Source organism: Mobula birostris, chromosome 3 (assembly GCF_030028105.1).
Source record: "Mobula birostris isolate sMobBir1 chromosome 3, sMobBir1.hap1, whole genome shotgun sequence".
NCBI lineage: Eukaryota > Metazoa > Chordata > Chondrichthyes > Myliobatiformes > Myliobatidae > Mobula > Mobula birostris.
The window spans coordinates 59,554,568-59,572,164 of NC_092372.1; positions in this window are offsets into that span (position 1 = coordinate 59,554,568).

The window sequence follows — 17,597 nt, forward strand, 5'->3', positions numbered from 1 at the left end:
ACAATAATTATTTCCCAGCTGCTACTTAACGACTCCAGCTCTTTTTGATTTCCAGTCACATAACATCTGTCTTGCCTGAAAAATTGTCTCACTGCCTATCATGGTTTCAGGCTACTTTTTCAAAAGTTTGATTACTTCTCTGTGTTGCCTCCCATGGTTTTCCAATAAATCTCCCCCATCAACACCACCTTTCACATCACAGTTTCCTGTGCCCTCCAGGAGTATTTCTCATTGCTTTAGCCCTCTTTCTGGTACACCTTGGAACATACCTGATAATGTGTTCAACCACTTTAGACGTATGGTACAAAAATCTAGGCTGATGTTTCAGTAAACTACTATTGTTTTATTTGTGTATACTTTGATGTTGAATTTTATGAGCTTAATAAAGATGCAAAGGTTTTAGAAAAAGTTGTTAAGTTGTTAATGGGAATTATGGGGACATATTGCATTCCACTGGTGTTGAGTATAGGTAGTAAAGTAATAGAACAGGAAAAGTGAAAGGAAATTTCATAGAAGGCCTGAAAATAATAGTAGAATCAGTAGTGAAAGATTATTTCCCTTACCTGAAGAATAAATATTGAGTGGTCATCAATGGTGAATTGTATTAAAAGTGGAAAAAGAGGATGATTATTGTGGACTGTTTTGCCACAAGCAAAAATGTCTTTGAGGATTACCAACTTCCTCATAGAAGAGGATGGCACTAGCTGCTTGAACATGATATTCCAGCTGTTGTGTATTGACCTGGAAGGCCATTCATCCCAAAGATGCACCAATGCAGAACTCACATCTTACGTAACCATTACATTTATACAATTGATCTGCCAGTGAATCATCTCCACTGCTCTGCTTTTGGGTGAAGCCTCCTCTACATTTCCTGACAAGGGTTCACTCATCCTGTCAGGAAATGCAGAGGTTTGACCCAAAAGCAGGGCAGTGGAGATGATTCAGTGGTGAACAATAACTTTAATAAGAGACCACAAAATACAAGCCAAGAGGGGCCACAAAACAAGACAGAACAGAAACGAAACAGGACAGGCAGCAAGGTAAAATTTAGGCTGGGAGAGTGAAAGCTAAGAGCAACTGGTTGAGGCTAACTGGTTCGATGAGTGAACAAGGACGTGGATAACTGGGGCTAAATAGGCTGCAAGTGACGAGCCTGGAATGAGCATCTTGCGAATCCTATTAGCAGGATGGAGACTGGGACGTACCTGTATGTGCAGGCTGGCAGCTGTCACCAGAAGCAGGCCTGACAGGAGTAAAATACAGGGAGCTACTCACTATTAAATGGAGGAATGGAGACATTGGCTAATGGGAAACACTGAGCCCTTCCTGATCTGGACTTATGACCAGAACCTCATATCCATTCAACAGACCCGCCAACTCTACCCATGTCAGGTTCACTGGGTCCTCTTCCTAGAACAACTCAACCTCACCATCTCCTACCGACCTGATTCTAAGAAGACAAAGGTAGACACCCTGACAGCCTGACCCAGCTGAAATGGAGATGGAACCTTCGTCCATCATTCCATCTGCTTAGATCCTTACCCTGATCATCTGGGACCTTGAGAATCAGATTCCTCAGGCCCTAGAGCACAAACTTGCTTTGAGCAACACACATGACAACCATGTGTACGTGGTGGTGACCATGCTTTCTGACATACTCCAGGAGGCCCACTCCTCACCCATCTTCATCCATCCAGGCACACGACGGACCCCGTATTCTCCATGACACTGGTTCTCTTGGCCCACCGTGATTGCAGGTGTACGTCAGTTCATTGCTGTTCATGGTCCCGCACCGCCCTGAATTACATCACAGCTTTGCCACCTTCCAATGGGGCCACAGTGGTGGACCAGTTCTCCAAGGTGACCCACTTCTTTTCCCTCCCCAAGTTTCCGTCAACCACTGAGGTGGTGGACCTGGTTCTCCAAAATGTAGGTTGCCTGCACTGCTTCCCTTAGGACATTGCTTTGGCCTTGGGCCCACAATTGGTCTCCTGCCTGTGGTGATCTTTCTGCTCCCTCCTCCATACCTCAGTGAGTTTGTCCTCTGGCTATCACCTGCAGACCAATAGTCAGAAAGAAGGAGCCAATAAGCAAGCGGAGAAGATTCTGTGATGCTTTGCCACCTCTAGCCCTTTCACATAGAAGAGGTGTCTACCCTGAGCTGGGTTCTTCCTCAGTCTACACACCTTCTCAGCTCTGGGTATGGTATTATGGCTTCCTTGCCCTACTGAAATGCTTCATGGCTACCAACTCCCTCATTGTTTCCCTTGGAGGAGACCCGTCCACCAGGCCTGTGGTTTGCCACTACTGGAATATGTGGAAGAGGGCACAGAGGGCCATCCTTGCCACCAACCATGCCCACTGCTGCCAGGCCAACTGCTGTTAGCTCCCTACCAGACCTCTCCAGCCTGGGGACCATGTCTGACTGTCCACCCAAGATCTGCCCATGCACACGAACTCTCACAAGCTTTCACACCAGTTTATTGGTCCCTTCAAGATCACCTATTGCATCAGTCCAGTCATTTACCATCTCCAGCTGCCACTGTCCCTCAGGATCACACCTACCCTCCATGTTCCCTGCCTAAAGCCCATTGTCTATGGACTACTCAACCACCTGAGCATGCAGCTCTGGAACCTCGGACAATAGAAGGTAAACAGTTCGCTGGGTGATGGATTTATGTCACTGTGGATGGGGTGTGCAGTACCTGTTCAACTGGGAAGGCTACAGCCCAGAGGAGCGGTCTTGAGTACCATCAATCACTCATTGATGGATCCCACCCTACCCATCCAGATCATCCTGGGCTGTCGGGGCTGGCACAGGGGGATTTCCTGTCAGGTGTGCTCCTGCTGACATGTCCTAGCCTGGATATGCAGGCACTTTCCAGTCTCAATAATTTGATTCACCTGCCACCCGTTACAGACTCATCACCTATTTAACCCCAGTTCTCATCTACAACCTTTGTTCACTCATCGAACCAACGAGCCTCAACCGGTTGCGCTTAGCTTCCACTCTCCCTGCCTAAAGTTTACCTTGTTGCCTGTTGTGGTTAGCTTCTGTTCTCTCTTGTTTCATGGCCTCGTAGCTTTTTATTTTATGGTCTATTATCAGTTATCGTTCACTGCTGAATCACCTCCACAGCTCTGCTTTTGGGTCAAACCTCCTCTACACTTCCTGACACCTTGATTCCTAATTTTAAAGGCTCTCCATTGTAGACCCTGCAGATTCATGGCATAAGGCCCATTTTTTGTCTGTGTTTATGCTCCATAGGAGGATTACTGGGAACTGCACACAAACAGCCCAGAAATATTCTGCATTCACTAAGAATACTAATTTACTTCTAGGCCCTCAAAAATACTGATTCTTGCTTGCCAGTGTTTAGTTACAACTTGTCAGAGACAGAGGAATAAACTATAATACACTTTGTAGTTCGATTTTTATCCGGTTTATTTTTCTAAAGGATTTCCTCAAACAGATTTCCACAGGATGCAAGTTCCTTGTTTGCTTGTCTCAGTGAAATCATGGAGATGGCTTCTTCATACTCTGTGTTCTGTCAGGCTGCTTTGAGTGTATGTGTACTTAGATTGCCGCGTAAGCATTGTCATCCTGGTCCTCATCTGAGTTCGCTGGGAAACTATACGAGAGTCTGGCCCAGCCTTTGGCCTACCTTCATATTAGATTCCGTAAACGTGTGAGTGTGTGAGGGAAAATATGTGTGTGAATGAGAGAAAGAGTGTATGAGTGTATGTGTGTGCATGTGCTTATATAAGTAAATTTGAAAAAAGCGGTGTTTTGTGCGGACTGCAACTCACCTTGTGATAGTATCCATTTAGCAAAATGTTCTCCCTCCTCTATCAGATTATTCTAGCCACCTTTAGCCAGACTGATCTTCTGGTGGTGTTGATGAATTTGGCCCACCTGATCCACAGAAGTCATGTTATGTATTTTTCTGCTATCTGGATCTAGAATACGAACTGCACCATATTCCTGAACATTTCTTTCTAGAGTACTAAGCCATTTTTGTGTCCTTGCTATGAAATGTCCCCTTTCAATATTAATCTCTTTATTGAGATACAGCACAGAATAGGCCCTTCCAACCCTTTGAGCTGCACTGCCCACCAAACCGCAAATTAACCCTTGCCTAATCAGGGGACAATTTACAATGGCCAATTAACCTACCAGCCGGTACGTCTTTGGACTGTGGGAGGAAACCAGAGCACCCGGAGAAAACCCACGCAGTCACCGGGAGAATGTACAAACTCCTTACAGACAGTGACGGGAATGGAACCTGGGTCGCCAGCACTCGAAAGAGTTGTGCTAACCACTATGCTGCCATGCCATTCGACCGTTTCAGCCCTGCACAGCCCACTTCAATCTCATGCCCAAAGTTCACAGTCAGGAACGTCCAGACCCGGTGTTTCAGCCTTCTCTACCCGCACCAGATTTCTTTCTCCATTTACTTTAACCTTTCTCCTCTGGCCCAGTCCCTTCCCACTGCCGTACCCCTGTTATTCTGTCCGGCACTGCAGCAAATGAGGGCTCCATCAAGAATATGCAAAATTACAACCGAGTTTGTATTACCATTAGACATAAGTAACAAAGGGATGTTCTGATTAGTTGCTTATCAGTCCTGGAAAAGCTGAATAGGGCTGTTTCCCAGGATTAGTGTTGGGGTTATTGCCTGCTTTGTTCTAAATTGATGAATTAAATTAAGAGATACAAACTACAGTTTCTAAATTTTCAGATTGCACAAATCCTTGCAGTATTTTGGACTGTGAAGAGGAGAGTGGCAGATTACAGTAGAATATGCTGTACACAGGCTGGCAGAATGAGAAGGTGTATGGCAGATGAATGTTAATTTGGAGAAATGTGAGGTACTGCATTTTGGCTGGAAAATTGAGGAGAGGATATAAAGGACATTTTTCTAAAATTATCATCCATATTACAGGCTGGACCTCAAGATGGTGGAACTGCTTTTAATTGCTGGCTGGGCCAGCGACAGACTGTGCTGAAAAGAGACCAAACACACTTTCATCAGGCTGTCCATGCCAATCTGCAGGTGGTGTTTTTTTCCAAGGAGAGTTTCACTGAACTTTAAAAACTGCTGATGTCTCTCTAATTTCTTTCAGACAGGAAGTAAATGTAATTCATTTCCCATGATTGTTTTCCTGTTAGTTCCACTAGTCTCTTTCTTATCAAGACCTTCTAGCTAATGCGTTTTTAATCCCAAAATATTGTATGTAAGCAAAAAGCCTGCTTCACAGAATTACAGGATTGTTTTACTTCATAATATGAGCCAGCACCCAGGGCATGCCTTTTTCTCACTGTTCCCATCAGGTAGGATCAGAATCAGAATCAGGTTTATTATCAGCGGTATGTGATGTGAAATTTGTTAACTTAGCAGCAGCAGTTCAATACATTACATAATCTGGTAGAGAGAGAGAAAAAAATAAAATAAAACATAATAAATAAACAAGTAAATTAATTACATATATTGAATAGATTTTTTTACAATGTGCAAAAACAGAAATACTGTATATTAAATAAGTGACGTAGTGTCCAAAGCTTCAATGTCCATTTAGGAATTGGATGGCAGAGGGGAAGAAGCTGTTCCTGAGTTGTAGAGTGTGTGCCTTCAGGCTTCTGTATCTCCTACCTGATGTTAACAGTGAGGAAAGGACATGTCCTGGGTGCTGGAGGTCCTTAATAATGGACGCTGCCTTTCTGATACACCGCTCCCTAAAGATGTCCTGGGTACCTTGTAGGCTAGTGCCCAAGATGGAGCTGACGAGATTTATAACCTTCTGCAGCTTCTTTTGGTCCTGTGCAGTAGCCCCTCCATACCAGACAGTGATGCAGCCTGTCAGAATGCTCTCCATGGTACATCTATAGAAGTTTTTGAGTGTATTTGTTGACACGCCAATATCTTTTCAAACTTCTAATAAAGTATAGCCGCTGTCTTGCCTGAACGATTCAGAAACAGCTTCTTCCCCTCTGCCATCCAATTCCTAAATGAACATTGAACCCGTGAACACTGCCTTACTTTTTTAATATATAGTATTTCTGCTTTTGCATGATTTTTAATCCATTCAATATATACTTAAATTATCTTTTTTCTTCTTCTTCTAGATTATGTATTGCATTGAACTGCTGCTGAGTTAACAAATTTCATGACACATGCCGGTGATAATAAACCTGATTCTGATTCAGGTTACAGATAATGTGCACATAGTAATATACAATAACTCCGCCATGGATGGTCCCAAGCCTGCCTGAGAGGGGAGGAAGATTGGGCACGTGGCTTGCAACCCTATCCTGTAAAAACCCAGAGCTAACAGAAGCTCCAAAGATCTCATCCTTGGGAAAGGAAGGACCTTCGCCTCGAGAACGTATGAAGTTGTGTGGTGAAAGCAGAAAGGGCCAATCAACTTCCAGCCCAGGACAGAGGACTTGAGAAAGCTGGTGCCGGGGCAACGGGTTTAAGAAGGAGAAGAATACACAATGCTAATGAGAAAAAAAACACACACAAAAAAAACATTACCAGATGAGACTCATAAGCTTAATTAAAACTAGGTTATGAAAAAATAAAGTTAATAGGAAAGTTTTTTTTTCATTTTGGAGGGATGGTAGTGCGATAACGTAGGGTGATTGTAAGGTACTATAGGTTCTTATTAGCAAGGGCATCAAAGATTACGGGAAGAAGACAAGAGAATGGGGTTGAGAGGGATAATAAATCAACCACGATGGAATGGCGGTGCGGACTATATGGGACAAATGGCCTAATTCTGCCCCAATGTCTTATGGTCTTATAATTCTTTTGTAATTCTTTTGGTCTTATAATTTTTTGTAATTTATTTTTATTGAATTTCATCATCAAACAAACATTTCCAAAAGATGTATTTCAGACACTGTACATATAATATCATATAATCATATTTGTCACAAATCTCCACATAATATTTATCTGAGGTATACACTTATAGAAAGGAAAGGAAAGAAAGAACAATCGAAAGAAGAAAACTATGTACAGAGTAGGGAGTGATTTTTTTTTACAACATATTCATTGATGGTGAGAATAAAATCAGGCCTATAAGGTGTTACGTAGTTAAACCATTTTTTCCAGTATGAATAAAATTGTTCCAACTTATGATTAACAGATGTTGTTATCTTCTCCATTTTGTAAATGTCCATTGTAATTTCCACCCATACATTTAAAGTTGGGCTCTCCTGTGATAACCATTTCCTGGTAAGGGTCTTTTTACCAGCCACCAGCAGTACATTCATTAAATATTTATCTTTTTTCAACCATTCTTGAGGTATAAACCCAAAATATATGGTCCTACTTCACTTTTATAGATGTCTTGTTAGGGCATTCTGTATCTCACTCCAATAGTCTTTGATAACGGGGTATTCCCAGAAAATATGATAATTGTTTGCATTTTGATTTCCACAATTCCTCCAGCAAACAGGGGGGTTACTATCATAATAGGATTTCTGAGAGGGTGTAATAAAATATCTTATCAAGTTTTTCCACCCGAACTCCCTCCATTTCTGTGAACTGGTACACTTCCATTGATACCTCCATATTATTGTCCAGTCTTCCTCAGATATTATTATCCCTCCTTCCTTCTCCCATTTTGTTTTAATATATGAAGTGGAATGTGTTTTAAGATTTGACAAACCCTTATAAGAGTTCATTTCACCCACCGGTTGTCAATATTATTTATGTAACTCTGTAGGTTGTTATCAGCCAAAATTGCCTGTTTGGGGATGGAAAGTATCCTCTCCTCAATGTTTTTCCATTGAGCGTCATATGATGGGTTGCACCAGCATATCACAGCTCTCAACTGTGCTGCAAAAAAATAATCTCTAAGAGAAGGTAGGCCTCATCCCACCTTTTCCTTGGCTAATTGCAAAGTTTTGAGATGAACCCAGGCCTTTTACCTTGCCATACATATCTTGATAGCATCCTGTTCCATTCATTGAATTGATTTTGGTTAATCTCTATTGGTAGGGTCTGAAAGAGATATAGTAGTCTGGGTAGTATATTCATTTTAATAGATTCAATCCTTGAACTGCGACCAAGAAAAGGAATTAGGTTCCATCTTGTTATATCTTCCTTAATTTTTTTTATATATAGGCTGATAATTGCATTGTGATAATTTTGCCAAATCTTTTGGCATAATGATGCCCAAATATTTGACGGACTCTGTTTGCCATGCCCAAGGATATCTACTTTCAATTTTTCTTGGTGGGCTATAGTTATATGAAAGTAGTTGGGTTTTATCTATGTTGATCTTGTATCTTGATAATTGACCATATTGTTCAAAGGATTGCATCAATTTAGGTAAACAGTATGTTGGTTACCCTAGATAGATCAAAATTTCATCCGTGTAACAGGCCAATTTATGCTCTGTCCCTTTAACAGTAATTCCCCTGATATCTTCATTTTGTCTGATGTATTGAGCTAATGGTTCCAGATATAACGCGAAGAGTAGCGGTGATCATGCACAACCCTGTCTTGTGCCCCTTTCTAGGGTAAAACTATTAGATAAATATCCATTGATTTTAATCTTGGCAGTAGGATTGTCATATAGTGCCTGTATAGTTTTAATAATTGTGTCATGTAGACCAAATCTATGTAAAACTCTATAAAGAAAATTCCAATTAACCGAATCAAATGCCTTTTCAGCGTCCACACTTATCACCATTGCTTCAATTTCATTTTTTTTATATGAGCCATAATGTGAAGTGTCCTTCGTATATTGTCTTGTCTTTGGCACTGTTGTATGAAACCTGTCTGATCATTATGTATCAGTGTGAGTAGAAACTCTTCCAATCGTTTGGCCATGATGGACGTAAATATTCTATAATCCACATTAAGAACAGATATTGGTCTAAATGACCCACATTCCATTTTATCCTTGCCTTCTTTCGGTATAGCTGAGATTATCGCCTTCTTCCAGCTGGGTGGCATTTGCACCTTTCTCAGGGCCCAGTTCAGTGTGGGGAGTAAAACATGAATTAACTCACTTCTAAACTCTTTATACCACTCTGCCGTATATCCATCTGATCCTGGTGACTTGCTTAATTTAAGCCTACTAATTGCAGTTTTTAGTTCAGTTTCAGTTATGTCAGCAGTCATCTTTCTATTTTGTTCTTTGCTTAAAGTGGGTAACTCTAAAGAATTCAGGAAGGTGTCAATTTGGGTTAAGTTTCCTGCTGGAACTTTGGAATGTAGAGTTTTGTAAAACACTTCAAAAGCGTCATGAATTTCACTTAGCTTATTTTTTTTATCACTTTTGTTCTTGGATCCCTAATTCTATGAATTGTATTTTCTGTTGTCTTTCTTTTTCAGTTTCCACACCAGTATTTTCATAGATTTAGATCACGTTCATAGTGTCTCTGTTCAGAAACATTAAATTTTTTCTAATTTCTTGGGTAGCCAAACTATTAATTATGTTCCTAACTTTTTTAGTTTCCTCTAGTGTATCCTGTGCCAAACTCAATTTGTGTTTTTTTTCCTAGTTCCTTCAGCTTATTTTGTAATTCCTCTAATGTTTTATTCCTTATTTTTTCTTATATGAAGACATCTCTATAATTTTCCCTCTTAAGACAGCCTTCAGACTATCCCATAGAATGGGAGGTGAAACCTTTCCATTACCATTGAATTCTAAGTAAAGACCAATTTCTTTTTTAATTTGTTCCTTAAAATAGGGATCATTGAGTAGACTTGCATTTAGTTTCCAAATAGTATTCTTTGGTTGTAGGTCAAAATCAACAGATAAGGATATAGGTGCATGGTCACTTACATCTATTGTCCCAATTCCACGGGTGATTATTTTGTCTCTATATTTTCCAAATGTTATGAAATAGTCTATTCTTGTATATACGGAATGGTGGGCAAAATAATGAGTGTAATCCCTTCTGTCGGGGAAAAGGTCCCTCCATGCATCAATTAGATGAACATCCTCAAAAGGAGTGTTAACTTTCTTATGTAACGACTTTGTTTCATAAGTTTTTCTATTGGAAGAGTCTAACTTGGGTTATAATTGTAAATTTAAGTCTCCTCCACATATCAAGAGACCTTCTGTTTCCATTACCATAATATTAGTAATTTTCTGGAAGAAACTAATAATACTTCCTGAGGTGCGTATATATTCAATAAAGTAACTGGATTTCCATCTATATTCCCCCTTACCAGAATATATCTGCCCTTCTTGTCTCCCATTTTGAATACTTTTTCAAAATTTAGCTTGCTTGAGTTGAGAATAGCAACTCCTCTTCTATGTCCTGATTTATTTGTGGAGAAAAACAAATTAGTGAAGCTCATTCTCTTTAATTTTCCATGCTCATTATCAATTAAGCGAGTTTCCTTTAAATCTACTACATGGGCTTGTTATTTTTTCATTTTTGACATAATTTTACTGCGCTTGACTGGATTCAACAGCCCAGTGACATTAAAAGAAATGAATTTTACTTTGTCCTTAGCCATGTGTATTTATCTGTTAGTATACCATTGAAATTTGCAGAATATAATTTAATCAATCTACTCCCTGAACAAGTAACAGCCAAGAAACGTGAATGATAAAAAAAAAAGTAACAAAGGTGTGATTCCAAGGCTGGGGTGTCTAGATGACCCTGGGTTGAGAGAGAAGAAATGTCTAGCTTGGCCCAGCCAAGCAGAGTTCACTGCCAAGAAGGCCCACCAGCACCTTTACTTCCTGAGAAAACTAAAGAAATTTGGCCTGTCCCCTAAAATCCTCACTAATTTTTATAGATGCACCGTAGAAAGCATTCTTCTAGGGTGCATCACAACCTGGTATGGAAGTTGTCCTGTCCAAGACCGGAAGAAGCTGCAGAAGATCGTGAACATGGCGCAGCGCATCACACAAACCAATCTTCCATCTGTGGACTCACTTTACACCGCACGCTGTCGGAGCAGTGCTGCCAGGATAATCAAGGACACGACCCACCCAGCCAACACACTTTTCGTCCCTCTTCCCTCCGGGAGAAGGCTCAGGAGCTTGAAGACTCGTAACCATAGAAACCATAGAAACTACAGCACAGAAACAGGCCTTTTGGCCCTTCTTGGCTGTGCCGAACCATTTTCTGCCTAGTCCCACTGACCTGCACACGGACCATATCCCTCCATACACCTCCCATCCATGTATCTGTCCAATTTATTCTTAAATGTTACAAAAGAACCCGCATTTACCACCTCGTCTGGCAGCTCATTCCATACTCCCACCACTCTCTGTGTGAAGAAGCCCCCCCTAATGTTCCCTTTAAACTTTTCGCCCCTCACCCTTAACCCATGTCCTTAGGTTTTTTTCTCCCCTTACCTCAGTGGAAAAAGCCTGCTTGCATTCATTCTGTCTATACCCATCATAATTTTATTACCTCTATCAAATCTCCCCTCATTCTTCTACGCTCCAGGGAATAAAGTCCTAACCTGTTCAACCTTTCTCTGTAACTGAATTTCTCAAGTCCCGGCAACATCCTTGTAAACCTTCTCTGCACTCTTTCAACCTTATTTATATCCTTCCTGTAATTTGGTGACCAAAACTAACACAATACTCCAGATTCGGCCTCACCAATGCCTTATACAACCTCATCATAACATTCCAGCTCTTATACTCAATACTTCGATTAATAAAGGCCAATGTACCAGAAGCTCTCTTTACGACCCTATCTACCTGTGACGACACTTTTAGGGAATTTTGTATCTGTATTCCCAGATCCCTCTGTTCCACTGCACTCCTCAGTGCCTTACCATTAACACTATATGTTCTACGTTGGTTTGTCCTTCCAACGTGCAATACCTCACACTTGTCAGTATTAAACTCCATCTGCCATTTTTCAGCCCACTTTTCCAGCTGGTCCAAGTCCCTCTGCAGGCTCTGAAAACCTTCCTCTCTGTCTACTACACCTCCAATCTTTGTATCATCAGCAAACTTGCTGATCCAATTTACCACATTATCATCCAGATCATTGATATAGATGACAAATAACAATGGACCCAGCACTGATCCCTGTGGCACACCACTAGTCACAGGCCTCCACTCATAGAAGCAATTCTCTACCACCACTCTCTGGCTTCTTCCATCGAGCCAATGTCTAATCCAATTTACCACCTCTCCATGTATACCTAGCGACTGAATTTTCCTAACTATCCTCCCATGCGGGACCTTGTCAAAGGCTTTACTGAAGTCCATGTAGACAATATCCACTACCTTCCCTTCATACACTTTCCTGGTAACCTCCTCAAAAAACTCCAACAGATTGGTCAAACATGACCTACCACGCACAAAGCCATGTTGACTCTCCCTAATAAGCCCCTGTCTATCCAAATGCTTGTAGATACTGTCTCTTAGTACTCCCTCCAATAACTTACCTACTACTGACGTTAAACTCACCAGCCTATAATTTCCCGGATTACTTTTCGATCCTTTTTTAAACAACGGAACAACATGAGACACTCTCCAATCCTCCGGCACTTCACCCGTAGACAGCGACATTTTAAATATTTCTGCCAGGGCCCCCGCAATTTCAACACTAGTCTCCTTCAAGGTCTGAGGGAACACTCTGTCAGGTCCCGGGGATTTATCCACTTTAATTTTCCTCAAGACAGCAAGCACCTCCTCCTTTTTAATCTGTACAGTTTCCATGGTCTCACTACTTGATTCCCTCAATTCCATAGATTTCATGCCAGCTTCCTTAGTAAATACAGACGCAAAAAACCTATTTAAGATCTCCCCCATTTCCTTTGGTTCCACACAAAGCCAACCACTCTGATCTTCAAGAGGACCAATTTTATCCCTTACAATCCTTTTGCTCTTAATATACTTGTAAAAGTTCTTTGGATTAGCCTTCACTTTGACTGCCAAGGCAACCTCATGTCTTCTTTTAGCCCTCTTGATTTCTTTCTTAAGTATTTTCTTGCACTTCTTATACTCCTCAAGCACCTGATTTACCCCCTGTTTCCTATACATTTCATACAACTCCCTCTTCTTCTTTATCAGAGTTGCAATATCCCTTGAGAACCAAGGTTCCTTATTCCTATTCAATTTGCCTTTAATCCTGACAGGAACATACAAACTCTGCACTCTCAAAATTTCCCCTTTGAAGGCTTCCCACCTACCAATCACATCTTTGCCAGAGAACAACCTGTCCCAATCCACGCTTTTTAGATCCTTTCTCATTTCTTCAAATTTGGCCTTCTTCCAGTTCAGAACCTCAACCCTAGGACCAGATCTATCCTTGTCCATGATCAAATTGAAACTAATGGTGTTATGATCACTGGAACCAAAGTGCTCCCCTACACAGACTTCTGTCACTTGCCCTAATTCATTACCTAACAGGAGATCCAATATTGCAGCCCCTCTAGTTGGTCCCTTTATATATTGATTTAGAAAACTTTCCTAAACACATTTTACAAACTCTAAACCATCTAGACCCCTAACAATATGGGAGTCCCAATCAATGTATGGAAAATTAAAATTCCCTACCACCACAACTTTATGTTTCCTGCAGTTGCCTGCTATCTCTCTGCAGATTTGCTCTTCCAAGTCTCGTTGACTATTGGGTGGTCTGTAATACAATCCCACTAATGTGGCCATACCTTTCCTGTTTCTCAGCTCCACCCATAAGGACTCAGTAGACAAGCCCTCTAATCTGTCCTGCCTGAGCACTGCTGTAATATTTTCCCTAACAAGCAATGCTACTCCCCCACCTTTCATTCCTCTGCCTCGATCACATCTGAAACATCGGAACCCTGGAATATTAAGCTGCCAGTCCTGCCCTTCCTGTAGCCAAGTTTCACTAATTGCTACAACATCATAATTCCACGTGTCAATCCACGCCCTCAACTCATCCGCCTTCCCCGCAATACTCCTAGCATTGAAATATATACACCTCAGAAGATTTTTACCACCACTCACAACCTTTCTATCAGCGTACGGCCAGATTTGGGAACAGCTTCTTTCCAACTGTGATAAGACTGCTGAATGGATCCTGACCCGGATCTGGCCGTACCCTCCAAATATCCGGACCTGCCTCTTGGTTTTTTTGCACTACCTTACTTCCAATTTTTCTATTTTTGATTTATGATTTATAATTTGTTTTTAATATTTACTAATTTTTACTATTTTTAATATTTAATATTTGTAATCCAGGGAGTGGGAAGCGCAGAATCAAATATCGCTGTGATGATTTACGGTCTAGTATCAATTGTTCGGTGACAATAAAGTATAAAGTAAAGTAAAGTATAGCAGTGGGGGATAGCCCCTCCTACCCGTGAGTTGAGGGTCCCCACTGCAGTAAGTAAAAAAAACTATGTCCATTACACAGAAATGATTTCTCTGTGTACTTCTCCCATGTATATATTCTCATTTAGGTTGGGGAAAAGGAATGAATGAATGAATGTTTTAAAAATTGAGTAATATAAAATCCATATTTTAATACGTATTTCTCAATATAGGTATATCACCATCTATTTTTGCTTCCGTTTAGTTTCTCAGCACTTTTAAAGTTAGCCAAACCTTATGGCTCTTGAGGAGGTGAGGGCTGTCGTCGGAGAACTCACAGTCTCTTCCTAATATCCTTCATTCGTCCTGTTCCTGTCCCCTGCTTTTACGGTTGGTCTTATAATTCTAATGACATAGAATTACATGGTCTTACAGTGGAGGAGGATGCCATTCAGTCCACTGTGTCTCTCCATCTTGTTGAATGAACTAGCCACTCCATTTCCTCACAAGCGTATTTTTTCTTTTTTGTATATAAGTCAATTTTCCTTTCTATAAATGGCACTGAATCACTTCAAATCTTACAAGTCACTGAAAATTGTTCTCGCAAACACTCACTGTTACTTTTGTCTACTTGCTCACATGTCCATCCTCTGACTACAACCTGTTACCATTAAAAGCTACTTCTCCTATTCTTCTCTGCAATTACATGGACAAAGACAGCAGCCAAGTTTTAATGCCAGCACTGCAAATTCCCTTTCAGGCAGAGTAATGGTTATATTTCCATTTAGGAAGGTGTGACTGATAAGCCCATCAGAATTTCCAGTGAGTTTTCAGACTTTATCACATTTATGAACAATAGTTAACGACTGCCCAAGACAGGCCCCAGAGTCTATGAGATCACAAAAGTGAATTACGGAAGAAGTTTACAATTCCTAGCTGTATCGAAATATGCAAATACAGAGCTAAACTGAGGACAAATTTCTAGGCAATGAATTTCAGGTGGTTGGAAAACAAACCATATGCAAAGTTTCCATTCTGAGAGACACTGGTAGACCAAGTATGAAGTACAGTCGTCCCCCGGTATCCGTGGGGGATTGGTTCCAGGACTTTGATTGGAAAACCAAAGGTATAATACGTTTTCGTGATTTATTTCTGGATAATTGTTTCATGTCTTTTGATCAACTTTCTAATAAATATAACTTACCCAGATCTCACTTTTTTAGATATCTACAGATTAGAAACTTTTAATTACTGTTTCTCCTAATTTTCCGCACCCATATCCAATGGACGCTTTGGAAAACATTTTAGATTTAAGTCTTTCTCAGAAAAGTGTTGTAGCAATTATATATAATATAATTATGAATTTATGTCCTGATGTTTCTAATAAAATTAAAGCTGACTGGGAAAGAGAACTTAAGATTATCATACCGATTGAAAAATGGGAAAAAATTCTTCAATTGGTTAATTTATCCTCTATATGTGCTAAACATGTGTTGATACAGTTTCAAGTAGTGCACAGGGCTCATATGTCCAAAGATAAACTATCTCGTTATTATTCTTATATTAATCCAATATGTGATAGATGTCATTGCGAGATAGCTTCTTTAACTCACATGTTTTGGTCATGTCCTTTATTGGAAAAATATTAGAAAGATATTTTTGACATTATTTCAACAGTTTTGAATATAGATTTACAACCTCATCCAATTACTGCTATCTTTGGATTACCAATGATAGATTTAAATTATTTAACCTCTTCAGCACGTAGGATGATTGCATTTCTTACTCTAATGGCTAGAAGATCCATTTTGCCAAATTGGAAAGAGATTAACCCTCCTACTGTATTTCACTGGTTTTCACAAACTATGGTGTGTTTGAATTTGGAAAAAATTAGAAATGCGGTTTATGACTTTTCCATTAAATTTGAAAAAACTTGGAGGCCATTCATTCAGCATTTTCATTTGATGTAATTTGACCATTTCCAAACTTGTTTTATTTCTCTGTACTGTTGGTTGAGAGGAATGGAGTCGTCGACACTAAGGTTTTCTTCTTTCCCATTTTTAAGTTGTTAGTATTGCCCAAGTCTTTTAGTTTAGTTGACTAATTCTGTTTAGTTTTTTTTTGGGATGGGGTTTGTTTTTTTCCTCTTTTTTTTCTTTTTCATGATTTTTCTTCAGTTTTTTTTGCTTTGTATTATTCATTGTTTTTCTACACGATTGGGAGCTTTGTCAATTTATACTATTTGGTCTTACAATTACTCATTTTAAGTGTAACAATATATCTCCTACTATTTGTATTATTGCTATGTTATGTTTTCATTCTATGAAATTAATAAAAAAGATTGAAAAAGAAAAGAACAAAGGGACCTCGGAATACAGATTCATAATTCCTTCAAAGTGGTATCACAGGTCAATAGGGCCATTAAAAGAGCTTTTGGTAGAACAACAGCCTTCACATTTTAATGTCTTTAAAAAATTAAATTTAGTTTTAACTTGCCTATATTTTAAATGTATAGTCTTGTTACTTAATGCATTAACGAAGAAGCACATATATTACTATGTCACAAATTTGTTTATTTTAAAAATATTTTGATAACTGTATTTCAATATAATTAGTTTATTTTGTAATCCTATGCATTTTATTCTGTATATTTAAATGCATTATTCTGAGAAGGGGTTCCGATTTCTCTGGATTGCCAAGGTGGACAATGGCATAAAAAAAAAGGTCCTTTTTGCCTGGCCTGAATGATACTGTTTTTTCTACCTGGAAACAGAGAGGCATCTGTAGTGTAGGTGACCTATATATTAATGGAAACTTTGCCTCATTTGCACAGTTACAAGCAGTTTACAATATCCCTGCATCTAGTTTTTTTAGATATTTACAAATTCGAGATTACGTGAGGAAATATATACCTAACTTCGAAGTTTTAGACAAACATGAGTCCCTGGAGGCAATAAATAAATTTGATCCTGTGACTCGTAGAGCGGTGTCCTGTTTTTATCAGATCCTACATAATGGAGCTCGGGTGAATACTGCAGTTTTTAAACAAGCATAGGTGGATGAATTGGGTATAGAACTGACAGAAGAGGTCTGGGATGAGTGTTTAAAGAGTATACATGATTGTTCGGTCAACGTCAGACACAGACTTATCCAGTTTAAAACAATACATAGACTTCATTATTCCAAAGAAAAGTTGCACAGTTTCTACCCTGATGTTTCACCAGTTTGTGATAGATGTAAACCTGTGAACAGTAATTTGTCACATTCATTCTGGTCATGTTGTAAGCTTTATGCATACTGGAAAAGTATTTTACGCTGTTTCTCTGAGGTTTATGGGAAGCGGTGGG